This window comes from Cervus canadensis, chromosome 7 (genome assembly GCF_019320065.1).
Source record: "Cervus canadensis isolate Bull #8, Minnesota chromosome 7, ASM1932006v1, whole genome shotgun sequence".
Classification (NCBI taxonomy): domain Eukaryota; kingdom Metazoa; phylum Chordata; class Mammalia; order Artiodactyla; family Cervidae; genus Cervus; species Cervus canadensis.
The window spans coordinates 4,950,266-4,964,256 of NC_057392.1; the positions used below are offsets into that span (position 1 = coordinate 4,950,266).

General features: G+C 38.8%; 1 pseudogene; it reads right to left on the minus strand.

Moving 5' to 3' along the window:
• Nucleotides 1-8,720: 8,720 nt before the first annotated feature.
• Nucleotides 8,721-8,796, minus strand: LOC122445646 (annotated as a pseudogene).
• Nucleotides 8,797-13,991: the final 5,195 nt, after the last annotated feature.

Here is a 13,991-nt window from a genome sequence, read left to right on the forward strand (position 1 = left end):
CTTTACTTATTTCTTCTGTATTTTGATAAACTTCTTGAAAATGTAGCCCTTCTAATGAACTCCAAGGAGCTTTCTCAAATTACCTCCACAGGGGACCAGAACAAGATGAGAAACACAATTATTTTGATTTGAGTGCTTTCTTGAAGAGTTGGACAATAAGACAAATGGAACAACCATTAGTGAATTTTCTTGTATTTTCCACTTAGTAGCAAATGTAAAAAGGTGTTGGTTATGATCTTAAATAATAATATCCATTTCTGTTTTTAAATGCAGGTTTATTTTATATGGATTAAAATGTATAGCTCTTAAGTGTACAGTCTAAGAATTTTGACAAGTGTATAAACTCATATAGCCATTACCCAAGTCAATTTATAGAACTTTTCTTTCATCCCTGAAAGATTTCTTGTGCCTTTTCCAGTCAATAGCCCCTCTGAAAGCCTACCATTCTTCTGATTTTCATCACTATAGTTTAGTTCTGCTCTTTATTGAACTTTGTAGAAACAGAATCATACAGTTAAATACTCTTTTATGCCTGGAAGCTTTTGCTCAACAAAATGTTTTGAGATTCATTCATGTTGCACCATGTATCACTTTTTCCTTTTATTTTTTTAAACTGCTATTCTATTCATTCCATTCTATGAATAGAATGTTATTCTTCTATTGATGGACATTTGGTTTGTTTCCAGTTTGGGGTTAGTGTTTTAAGTATGAAAAGTGCCTTTAAAGATACATTGACTGTTTTTCGTGGGCAAATGTTTTCATTTTTCTTGGGCAAATACCCAGGAATAGAATTGCTGGATCATAGGGTAGATGCATATTTAACTTTTTATGATACTGCCTTTTATTTTCCAAAATGGCTGTTTCATTTTTTATTCCCACCAGCAAAGAAGGAGAATTACAGAGCCTCTGCATCTTCACCAAGACTTGGTGTTATCAGTCTTTTAAACTGGAGCTATTCTCATTTCATGGCAACTTTAACTTACACTTCTGATGGGGAATATTAGGCATATTTTCATATGCTGACTCTCTATTTGTATATCTGCTTTTGTGAAGTACCTTTTTAATTCTTTTGCCCAACATCTAGTTCTTTAATTAAGCTTTTGTTGACAATATGGTCTTATTAGGCAGTATTCTGTTGAATGACCACGTTCTTTAGTAGAGAAGCTGAATGTTTTGTAGACCTTGAGGCAGTGAAAGCAGCAATAAGATAGTTAGATAAGAGCTTTAGGTTTGTATCTTTCTAAACAGCTTACATTTCTCAGGACAATTGTAGAAGCAATTAATTTTATCTGTGAAAGATTTCATGCACTATTTCAGTTCAAAGTTTCAAAATATAAAGACTAATGACTCTATAATCTCTGCATAAAATTAGTCAGGAAAAATATCTAAAAGTGGTATTATAGCCTGGATGACATGATTTTTATAGAGTTATATTTTTGAGACATATAATTTTATTCGAGAACTATCCAAATTCATGTCGTAAGGAACATGTACCCAGGCTCATTAGTTTTTTGATTTCCAAGTCAGCATATTAAAAAATACAAACACAAAGCTGTCATTTCAGAGAGAAAATGAGCTCTAAGATCCTTTCCAATTCTAGGAGTCTGAAAAGAAAGTGCATGTGCTACAAAACCAGGCTGGTTTGCCTGATGCATAGCAAGCCAAACCCTGAGATGCCAAGGGTTTGCAGCAGAGAAAGTTTATTGATGAGGCAGCCAAGTGAGAAAATGGGAGAACAAGTCTCAGATCTGCCTTCCTGAAGGCAAGGGACCTGAGACATTTACGGGATAAATGAGTAGAGTGGTCTCAGGAGTGGAGAAAGGTGATTGGAGGTAGGGAAAGAGTGAGGTAATCGGTGTTCTGTACAGGTGTATCGTGCTTCTTGTGACATGCTTGGTCAAAAATAGAGGTGCTTAGCATGATCCAAAGGTGGAGTTTTTGACTCTCCGACATTAGAAAAAAGTCATTCATGGACACCTATACAGGCCCAGTTTTGTTTTTTCAGTTGCAGCGTGTGGAATCCAGCTCCCTGACCAGGGATTGAACCCAGGCTCCCTGCATTGGGAGCGCAGAGCCCTAGCTACTGGGCCACCAGGAAAAGTCCCAGGCCCAGTTATAAAATCAGTGGTCCCAACCAGTCTTAGCTGGCTTGAACTGGACAAGAGCTGACTCTAATTCCCTAAAAAACAACTTATGCTCCAGTTACTAGCAAGCCATAGGTCAGAGGTGTTATCTATAAAGGTAGTTTATGACTCTTATGATAGATTACCTAGGCCTATGTGAAGCTTGGAGGTAGGCAATTAAGGAAGAAAAAACAAAAAACTAAAGTGAGCTTTACTTTGGCCACCTGATGCAAAGAACTGACTCATTGGAAAAGACCCTGATGCTGGGAAAGATTGAAGGCAGGAGGAGAAGGGGACGACAGAGGACGAGATGGTTGGATGGTATCACCGACTTGATGGACATGAGTTTGAGTCAGTTCTGGGAGTTGGTGATGAACAGGGAAGCCTGGTGTGCTGCAGTCCATGGGTTCACAAAGTGTCGGACATAACTGAGCAATTGAACTGAACTGAAAGCAAGCTTAACCAGTAAGGGCAGGTTATAAGCAGAGGGATTTTAACAAGTTGTTCCCTTATTTATTGTTTCATAAGACAAGCTCAAGAATTTCTGTTAGTCACCAGCTTCTGAGGATGGAGGGCATGGTTTTACATGTAGCAACAACTCCCCAAGTATAAACAACTGTTAAGTTACTTGCTAACATGAATTGTAGCAGTTGATATAGGTTGATTCATCCAACACCTGTTCCCAATGACTTTTCCTTTTTTATTCCTCTACTGTAAAAGTTGGAAAGGCAAACTTCATCTCCCTTTCCCTTTGCTTTAGAAGAGGCTGTATGACAAAATTCTAGCCAACGAGTAATAGACTAAAGACAGTGGGAAGGGTGGCCCTTCCCAAGTAAAAGTCCAAATCTCCTTAAGGAAAAAAAATCCTTCCCCTACACCCCCTCACTTTTCCCCAAGAATGTGCATATGAGTCATGCAAAACAGCAGCAATCCTGGGACCATGGGGGAGAGGGAGTGAGAATGAGATTTTAAGATGAAGATGTCAAGGCCAGAAAGGAGAGAGTCTGGCTCCTGATAGCACCACCAACCATTGTACTAGCCCTGCTTCCTACCCCGGGGTTCTCACTGTGAGACAATTACCGCCATCTTTTAAAGCTACTGTGCTCAGGTTTTCTGACATTTGCTGCCAAATGTATTGCCAGCTGGTTCACTAGTGTTTAAAAGAGACCAGAACAAACAAACATAACTCTACATCATGCACCATTATCTATTTATTAAACCTGATTTATTAAGGATATAACTAGGTTTTCCAGGAACTTCAAGTATTGAGACATAATTATACTTTTACTTGGGAAGAAGGGCTTAACATGTTTTACCATATTATTTACCCCAGAACTTCCGGATGTACAAGCTGGACTTTGAAAAGGCAGAGAAGCCAGAGATCAAATTGCCAACATCCACTGGATCATAGAAAAAGCAAGAGAATTAAAAAAAAAAAAAAATCTGCTTCATTGACTATGGTAAATCCACACCAGTTTGTGTGGATCACAACAAACTGTGGAAAATTCTTAAAGAGATGAGATACCAGACCTCCTTACCTGCCTCCTGAGAAACCTATATGCAGGTCAGGAAGCAACAGTTAGAACTGGACGTGGAACAACAGACTGGTTCCAAATCGGGAAAGAAGTACATCAAGGCTGTATTTTGTCACAGAGTACATCATGTGAAATGCCGGGCTGGATGAAGTATAAGCTGGAATCAAGATTGCCGGGAGAAATATCAATAATCACAGATATGTAAATGACACCACCCTTATGGCAGAAAGCAAAGAGGAACTAAAGAGCCTCTTGATGAAGGTGAAAGAGGAGAGCGAAAAAGTTGGACCACAGAGAAGGCTGAACGCCAAAGCATTGATGCTTTTGAACTGTGGTGTTGGAGAAGACTCTTGAGAGTCTCTTGGACTGCAAGGAGATCAAACCAATAAATCCTAAAGGAAATCAGTCCTGAATATTCATTGGAAGGACTGATGGTAAAGCTGAAGCTCCAATACTTTGGCCACCTGATGCGAAGACCTGACTCACTGGATGCTGGGAAACATTGAAGGCAGGAGGAGAGGGCAATGACAGAGGATGAGATGGTTGGATGGCATCACTAACTCAATGGACATGAGGATGAGCAAACTCCAGGAGATGGTGAAGGACAGGGAAAACTGGTGTGCTGCTGGCTTACAACTTGGCATTCAAAAAATGAAGATCATGGTATACGGTCCCATCACTTCATGGGTGGCAAAGAGTCGGACACGACTGAGTGACTGAACAACAACAAAATCAAATTTTGGGCTGCCCTGTGGCTCAGTGGTTAAGAATTTGCCTGCCAACGCAGGAGACAAGTGTTCAATCCCTGGCAAGTGTTCAACAAACAAAATTTGGTTTGTTGTTTAGTCACAACCCCATGGACTGTAGCTCAACAGGCTCCTCTCTTCATGGAATTTCCCAGGCAAGAATACTGGAATGGGTTGCCATTTTCTTCTCCAGGGAATCTTCCTGACCCAGGGATTGAACCCACCCCTCCAGCACTGGCAGGTGGACTCTTTGCCTGAGCCACCAGGGAAGCCCACTGGGATAATATAAGCTAGTGATAAAAACACAGATTCTGGAACCAGTCTGCCTGGATTTTCATCCTGCTTTTCATTCCCTAGTGTTTTAAAGTTGGGCAGGTGTCTTAGCTCAGGCTGCCTTAACGAAATACCATAGATTGGGCAGCTTAAACAACAGGAATGTATTTTTTCAGAATCTCAGAAATGTATTTCTACAGTTCTGGAGGTTGAAAACTCTAAGACATCAGCATCAGTGTCTGGTGAGGGCTTTCCTTGGGTTGCAGATGACTACAGATGCTGTGTCCTCACATGGCCTTTTCTCAGTGCATATAGGAGTGCCAGGGTAGGAGGAGACACACACACACACACACACACACACACACACACACAGAGAGAGTGGGGGAGAGAGAGATGTCTTTCTCTTCTTAAAAGTTCATAATTTCCATAGGATAGAACATATAAATCAATTTTGGGGGAACACAATTTAGTCCATAGCAATACTTGGCTTCTTGTGTCTATGTTTCCTTAGCCAAAAAAACCCAGAGTTCATGATAACAGAGAAGGGTTTTGTAAGGATTAAGTGAATTAATACATGTAAAGCTCTTAGAAGAGAATTTGGCACATCGTGTTATACAAGGTTTATCATGGTCCTGTTTCAGCAGGATTCTAATAGGGAATTCTACCTTCTCAAAAAAATTATCAAAACGTATATAAATTAGCATTAACCAGGATTTCTCACCCTCAGAGCTATGGGGCCCCATAATCCTTTGTTGTAAGGGACAGTCCTGTGTCTGTTGGGTGTTTAGCAGCATCCCTGGCTTCTACCCACTAGATCCCAGTAGCACCCCTGATCCTAGCTGTCACAACTGCAGATGTCTCCGGACATTGCCAAGTGTCCCACTGCTACAAATCTATCACGGACATAGAAGCAGGTACTTGAATTTACAGTTACATATATATGACCAGGAATAGGATTGCAGGATCACATGACAACTATATGGGGCCTCCCATGTGGGGCAAGTGGTAAAGAACCTGCCTGCCAATGAAGGAGATGTAAGAGAAGGGTTTGATCCTTGGGTCAGGAAGATCCTCTGGAGGAGGGCATGGCAACCCACTCCAGTATTCTTGCCTGAAGAATCCCATGGACAGAGGAGCCTTGTGGGCTATAGCCCTTTGGTTGTGAAGAGTCAGAGATGACTGAAGCAATTTAGCAGCATAAAAACTAAATACATATATATAATGGACTATTGCTGAACCATAAAAAGAATGAAATCATGCCATTTATAGCAACATGGATGGACCTAGAGATTATCGTGTTAAGTGAAGTCAATCAGAAAGAAAAAAGCAAATACTATATGATATAACTTATATTTATTAATAGAATCTAAAATACAGCACAAATGAATGTATCTATGAAACAGAAACTGACTCACAGACATAGAAAACAGACTTGTGCTTGCCAAGGGTAGGTGGGGTGGGGAAGGAATGGAGTGGGAGTTTGGTGTTGCCAGATACAAACTATTATATATAGAATGAATAAATAACAAGGTCCTACTGTATAGCACAGTAAAATACATATGATTTACATGATAAACCATAATGGAAAAGTATATAGGCATATCATCTTAGTCGCTCAGTCATGTCTGACTCTTTGCTACCCCATGAACTGTAGCCTGCCATGCTCCTCTGTCCATGGAATTTTCCAGGCAAGAATGCTGGAGTGGGTTGCCATTTCCTTCTCCCAGGGCTCTTCCTGACCCAGGGATCGAACCCAGGTCTCCTGCACTGTAGGCAGACTCTTTTCCGTCTGAGTCACCAGGGCCTTACATGCGTGTGTATATACATAAATATGACCGAATCACTTTACCATAATAGTAGAAATTATCACAACACAGTAAATCAGCTATACTTCAAAAAGTAAATACTTTTAAAATGTTTAATTCTTTCTTTTTTGCCAAGGATAATATTTAATTAGTAAAATAAGGCTCATGTTCAACATTCTAGTTTCCAGAGATAATCTTTTAAAGGGAAGGTGGAAGGACACTTAAAACAGAATTTAATATACCTAAGGCTCCCATGGAAAGACCTAATGGAAAGACCCATTCTGATGGAAAGACCTTATAAAATGGATGGTCTATACCAACACTGTCCAATAGAAATTTCTCGCATGAGGGAAATGTTCTGTTTGTGATATCCAGTATAGAAGCCGTCACCCATATGCTACTGCTGGGCTCTTGAAATGTGGCTGGTGTAACTAAAGGACTGAATTTAAAGCTTTACTTTAATTAATTTAAATTTATTGGCTAGTAGCTACACTATTTTTTTTTACAGTCTTTTATTTTTAATTGGGGGATCATTACAATATTGTGATGGTTTTCTGCCATGCATCAACATGAATCAGCCATAGGTAGAGATATGTCCCCCCTTCCTGAACCTGCCTCCCACCTCCCTCCCCACCCCACCCTCTAGGTTGTCACAAGGCACTGGCTTTGGGCTCCCTTCGTCATAGAGCAAATTCCCACAGGTTATCTACTTTACATATGGTAATATGCACATTCCAATGTTGCTCTCACAAATCATCCCACCTTCTTTCTCCCCAACTGTGTCCAAAAGTCTGTTCTTTGTGTCTGCATCTCCACTGCTGCCCTGTAGATAGGTTCATCAGTACCATCTTTCTTGACTCCATACATATGAATTAATATACAATATTTGTCTTTCTTTCTGACTTAACTTCACATTGTATAATAGGCTCTAGGTTCCTCCATCTCATTAGAACCAACTCAAATACATTCCTTTTTATAGCTGAATAATATTCTATTGTATATATGTACCACAACTTCCCTATCCATTCATCTGTCAAAGGACATCTAGGCTGCTTCCATGTCTTAGCTATTGTAAATAATGCTGCAGTGAACATGTGTCTTTTTCAATTATGAAAAAGACATAATTGGTTATAAGGTAAGGTTATAAGGCCAGTAGTGGGATTGCTGCATCATATGGTTGTTTTATTCCTAGTTTTTTAAGGAATAGCCATACTGTTCTCCATTGTGGCTGTATCAATTTGTATTTCCACCAACAGTGCAAAAGGGTTCTCTTTTCTCCATGCCCTCTCCAGCATTGATTGTCTGTGGACTTTTTGATGATGGCCATTGTGACAGGTGTGAGATAATACCTCGTTGTAGTTTTGATTTGTATTTCTCTAATAATGAGCAAAGCTGAGCATCTTTTCTTGTTTATTGGCCATCTGTATGTCTTTGGAGAAATGTCTGTTTAGGTCTTCTGCCCACTTTTTGATTGGGTTGTTTGTTTTTCTGGTATTGAACTTCATGAGCTGCTTGTATCTTCTGGAGATTATTTATTTGTCAATTGTTTCATTTGCTGTTATTTTCTCCCATTCTGAGGTTTGCCTTTTCACCTTGCTTAGTTTCCTTCGTTGTGCAAAAGCTTCTAAGTATAATTTGGTCCCATTTTTTTACTTATTTTTTATTTCCATTACACTCGGAGGTGGGTAATAGAGAATCTTGCTGTGGTTTACGTCAGAGTGTTTTGCTTGTGTTTTCCATGAAGAGTTTTATAGTTTCTGGTCCTACATTTAGGTCGTTAATCCATCTTGAATTTATTTTTCTGTATAGTGTTAGGAAGTGTTCTAATTTCATCCTTTTACATGTAGCTGCCTAGTTTTCCCAGCACCACTTATTGAAGAGAGTGTCTTTTCTGCATTGTATATTTTTGCCTCCTTTGTCAAAGATAAGGTGACCATAGGTGCATGGATTTATCTCTGGAATTTCTATCTTGTTCCATTGTTCTATATTTCTATTTTTGTGCCAGTACCATACTGTCTTGATGACTGTAGTAGCGACCCTACTAAACAGCACAGATCTATACCCTTCAAGAAAGAAATGATTTCACGTTTTCTTCCTTAAGGGAGTCTGATTTGTCCATGGGCAGGCCCCCTTCTCCCCTTACCTTACATAGAAGGTTACTACCAGGCAAATATGAGGGTGTGTGGAGTGTTGATAGAACCAAAGGTGATGTCTTTTTGGAGATTTTTTTTGTGATTGAAAACTATGGAGTGCTTCATGTATTGGCGTGTCCTTCTTGCTCAGGGGCCATACTAATCTTCTCTGTATCATTTTTTGGAGCTTTCTGTAACTTTTTTTTTTTTTTTTTGAGAATACTTTTGCCCTGGTTGGTTGAATCCTGGATGTAGGAGCCGCAGATATGGATGGCTGATTGTACTGTATATGTTGCAAGAGAATGTGTTATGTCCCTCCTAATTCCTAGAGCACTGAGTGTCTCTTACAAGGTCCATTACATTCTACTCCACAATGCTATTGTAAATCCAACACTCCCTAACAGACCTGCCACCTCTGAAGAGAGAAAACTTATTTGTATTCAAATTATATTGGTATGGCAAGCAATAAATAATAAAATTTTATTATAAATATGTAATGTTATTCCCAAGTGGCACAGTGGTAAAGAATCCGCCTGCCAATGCAAGAGATGCAAGAGATGGAGATGCAAGAGACTGGGGTTTGATCCCTGGGTAGGGAAGATCCCCTGGAGGAGGAAATGGCAACCCATTCCAGTATTCTTGCCTGGAAAATTACATCGACAGAGGAGCCTGGCGGGCTGGGGTTGAAAAGAGTTGGACACGACTGAGTGCGCACACACATTTACAATGTTATATGTAACTTTTTATAAAAGTAGAGAAAAAGCACAGTAGTAGTTAGCATTATAGGGTTTAATGTACAATAAAGGTCTAAGAATTGCTATTATAACAACCACACAAAGCTTGTTTTATGCTATGTATTATTTGGATTTATAAAGTCACATCCCTGGTGGTCTGGCAAAAATTGTGATTATTCTATTACACTAAAATTTTGGTACAAAGAATTTATATTTTCTTTGTAAGTTCCAATAAATTAAGACAGTAGGCATCTTCTTAGAGGCTAGGATAAAATTCAACTGGTGTAGAACATTTCATCTGTGCTAAAATAGTTCCAACTTTTTTTTTTTTCCTTGGCCAAGGTGAGTAAGTAGCATGTGGAATCTTAGTTCCCCAATCAGGGATGACACCCGAGCCCCTCAGATTGGAAGCTCGGAGTCTTAACACCGGACAACCAGGGAAGTTCCAGTTCCAAAATTTTTACCTAAGATTGTCATCTGGGCAGTTTTTCCCTACTCTCCTCCCTGCCTGTCTGCTACACACATCCTGTTTTGAAAATCTTTCTGGGAGATCCCATTGTTACTGATGAAATGTGCTTTTCAGATGTGTTGAGGTGGTTAAACAAAAAAGGTTGAAAACCATTCTTCTAAAAACCCATGTTGACAGTTCTTTACACATTGTAGGGACACACAAACATCAGGATTCTTACAAGCAGCAAACAAGCCTTTCTGAAAGGCCATTCTCTAATTAAGGCAGAGGTCTGCAATGGCAGTAGTGATCTACTGGGTTGGCTAAAATTTCCTTCAGGTTTTTCATAACATCTTGCAGAAAAATCCAAAGGAACCTTTTGGCCAATACAATACAATGATGGCTACCATTTATGGAGTGTGTACTCTGTTTCAGGCATTGTTCTAGGCAGTTAACATGCACTAATTCATTTAATCTTCATAGCAGCTCTATGAGGTAGATAATATTGTTATTCCATTTTAGGTGAGGAAATAGGCACAAAGAAGTTAAGGACTTTGTGCAATATCACACAGATACAGCTGTGATTCCAAGCCAGGCTGAGCGGCTTCAAAACAGGCGGTCTTACTACTATGCTGCATGGCAGCTACAGCCACTCAGGAAAGCTTATTTTCAGCCAACCTGGGAAAAGCAGCTTGAGTTCCAACCAGTGACTCAGGTTTATCAAGTGCATGGGCAAGAGAAAGTATCAGATTGATCGTAAAGCTTATTCCTAGAAAATCTAGGAAGATGAAAACCGAGAGCAATCAAAAAAGATTGTTTTTTCTAAATGTGTGGATACGCCCCAAATCAAGTGGTCAAAAAATGTACTGCTTGATAACAGAGAACAGATTTGTGGTTGCCAAGGGGGAGGTGTGGGGAATGAGGGATGAATTGGGAGTTTGGGATTAGCAGATGCAAACTATTAAACATAGAATGGATAAACAAGGTCCTATGTATCACAGGGAACTTTATACAGGCTTCCCTGGTGGCTCAGAGGTAAAGAATCCGCCTGCAATGCAGGAGACCTGAGTTTGATCCCTGGGTTGGGAATAACCCCTGGAGTAAGGGAATGGCAACCCACTCCATTATTTTTGCCTGGAGAATTCCAAGGATGGTGGTGCCTGGTGGGCTACAGTCCATGGGGTTGCAAAGAGACCGACACTTTGCAACACTCAGTAGTCACTGAGTGACTACTACGTTCATACACAAAACTGAATCACTTTGTTGTACCGCAGAAATTAACACAACATTGTAAATCAACTGTACTTCAATAAAAATTTTTAAATGTACTGCTATATTCATATCTGCAAGGTCCGAAGAAATACTTCTACTGAGATGGGAAACCTAAAATTAAAGAGAGCTCAACATTTATAAAACCTTTTCTTAATATAAAATCTAGAAATCTTGTTGACATGAATTAGAAAAAAATGTAACAGGCAAGTCATGAAGGTCTCATTACCATCCTCCACAAAAGCTCACAGTGCTACAAGAAATCTGTTTATAACAATTTTTCCTCACAATACTTTTATTCAGAACAGTTAGGAATGTTTTACGCCATAACTAAAAGCACATTATTTTTTAAAGTTCCACTTCTGTTAAAGCATCTTCCAGAAATCACTAAAATGAAGTAAACAGTAGCACTTACCATGCACTAGAAGCTGTTTTCAGTTTTACATTTGTATTCATACATTTGGTCCTCAAAACGATCTGATAAGGGAGGTATTGTTATTGTTATCTACACTATACATGAGGAAACTTAAGTAAAGGGAGAAGTAACTTGTTCAAGGTCACACAAGAAAACGTTGGCACTGGGATGCAAATCCAGGTATTCTGGCACTAGAGTTTCAGCTCTCAGGCTTTAAACTCAATATCAAAATGCAGAGAAAAGACTTTTCCTGTAAGATATTTTTGTTGAACAAAGCCTGACCATGGCAGAAATGTAATGACATAAAGATGGCTATGGAAGAACCATCATGTAAGCATTTCTCATGTATTTTGTTACACCATTCAAACATCCAATATAGAAATCTTACATTTATTTGTATTTAATTCTAATTTTCCTTACATCCAAACCAGTAATATTTTTAAAAATAAGGACTCACTAAAGTAAACATGGAATTTTTCTTTCTTTTCAGAGCGTTACTCAAAGATAGCCCTTGGCAATATTCTGAAAAGCAACAAAGCATTGTTTTAATATTTCCTTTCTTATCAGATGTCTACTAAACTTCTAAAGGAACACTTAAGACACTTTTTTCTGATCCTAAAAGCTTTCTATATTAGCTTCATTTAAATAATTTAAGGCTTATTCTTTAAGCCTAAAGTGAATATTCACCATCACGAGTATCCCAGGTATTGGACACTAATTTAATAGTGGTTCATACCTTTAGAGAACAGGGCATGGATCAGTAAGATTTGGCTCTATGAACTCTTTAGAATAGCAGTTATTCAAGATTCTGAACCCTATATACTTAAAACAATGTATTTTCTGTGTCGTATTAGCATGTTTCTCCGAAATAGTGGCAGCAAAGAATACATCGCAATACATCAGTACAAGCACTGAAACCAGTGTCCCTCCAAACAGCCAATGCTACCTCTAAAGGGGATGTTTGGAAATGTTTTCGTTGGGTGGCACAAGGATCGATGGCACCACTGGTGTTTGGTGAGTGGAAGCCAGGGAAGTGTGATATCTTGTAACATGTAGAGTCTCATAGGAAGAAACATAGTTCAACATCCTACATGACTTTCAAATGTCCACTCATGTAGTAGAAAAATCTATGATTATCTGTGGCTAGAATCTAATTTCTTTCTACATGTAAACACAAAGCACAGTTCTGCCTAGCTTTAAAATCCATTGAAGTTACCGAATATGCAATTAAAATGTAAATCAAGATTGTACATTTGTTCAGAACTTTACTAGTACAGTCCACCATCTTAGGAGGAAAATGTCTTATCAATGGAAAAGCTCCTCACGTTTCTGAGTCACAGCAGTCTACATTGTTGCTGTCTTCCTGCGGTGATTACACACACACAGAGACACACACTCATCAGCCTACTTCATTATGTCTTCTGGTATAATTGTGTCTAAGAATTTACATACTGAAAAAGAAATGAATTATACTTTCATTTCTACTCTATATTACAATTATTACTATATACATTTTAATTATGTGTGGAGACATTTACGTTATTTTACTGCAGGAGAGTAAAGAGAACATATTTTATTAAAAAGCCAGTAATGGGCTTGGTAGGATGATATCTACTCAGATGTCAGCTGTAATACAAGAATACAACTTGCAGAGATAGAAAATTAAATAGGCCAAGATCACAGATGTGTTTCCAATACACTAGTGAGGTAAAATTCAACACTGTTTAACCAAATGGAAGGAAAAACCTGTTCAATGCTTAACTTTTGCACTTGAACTCATGTCACAGTGCGTCCTTTCTGATGAAACAACGTATATTCAACTTTCAGATGGCTATGCAGATGAGCTGATATCACCCCAGATGGGAAGGATCAGGGCTGTATTGTCCCAGTCCCTCCTCCTCTTTTACCCTCAGATACTGATGTGTAATAGAAACAGAGCTTTTGTCTACGGCCATACCACCCTGAACGCGCCTGATCTTGTCTGATCTCGGAAGCTAAGCAGGGTCGGGCCTGGTTAGTACTTGGATGGGAGAAACAGAGCTTTGTTAGGAGGTGGGCCTGTGGTTTTGCTGTGTGGAAAATCAACTTATTACCACCATTCTCCGGATTTCCTTTACATACTGTCCTACAGACTGAAATAACTCAACATTCTTACTATTTCTCTCTTTATTGCAAAGCCAAATATTTGGTTCACATTTTATAGACACCACCTTTTAAGAAGGTCAAAGAGAGGCTAAAATAGCTTATTGCACAAGAAACACATTCAAATGGTCCAAACATTTAAAAAATCCAAACATAATTGTATACTGTAATTAATTCTTTCAGTAGCTAATTGTGAAAAGAATAATAAAGCAAAATTTACAAGAAATCTAATAGTAGGTAAGTTGAAAGCATGCAGAATTCTAATTTCTAATTATTATACTTTTAATATTCTTTTATGTATCCACATTCCTTAGATTCAAAAAGATTCAGACTGGCAAACTCCACAACTGCAGAAGTGAATGGTTAAGA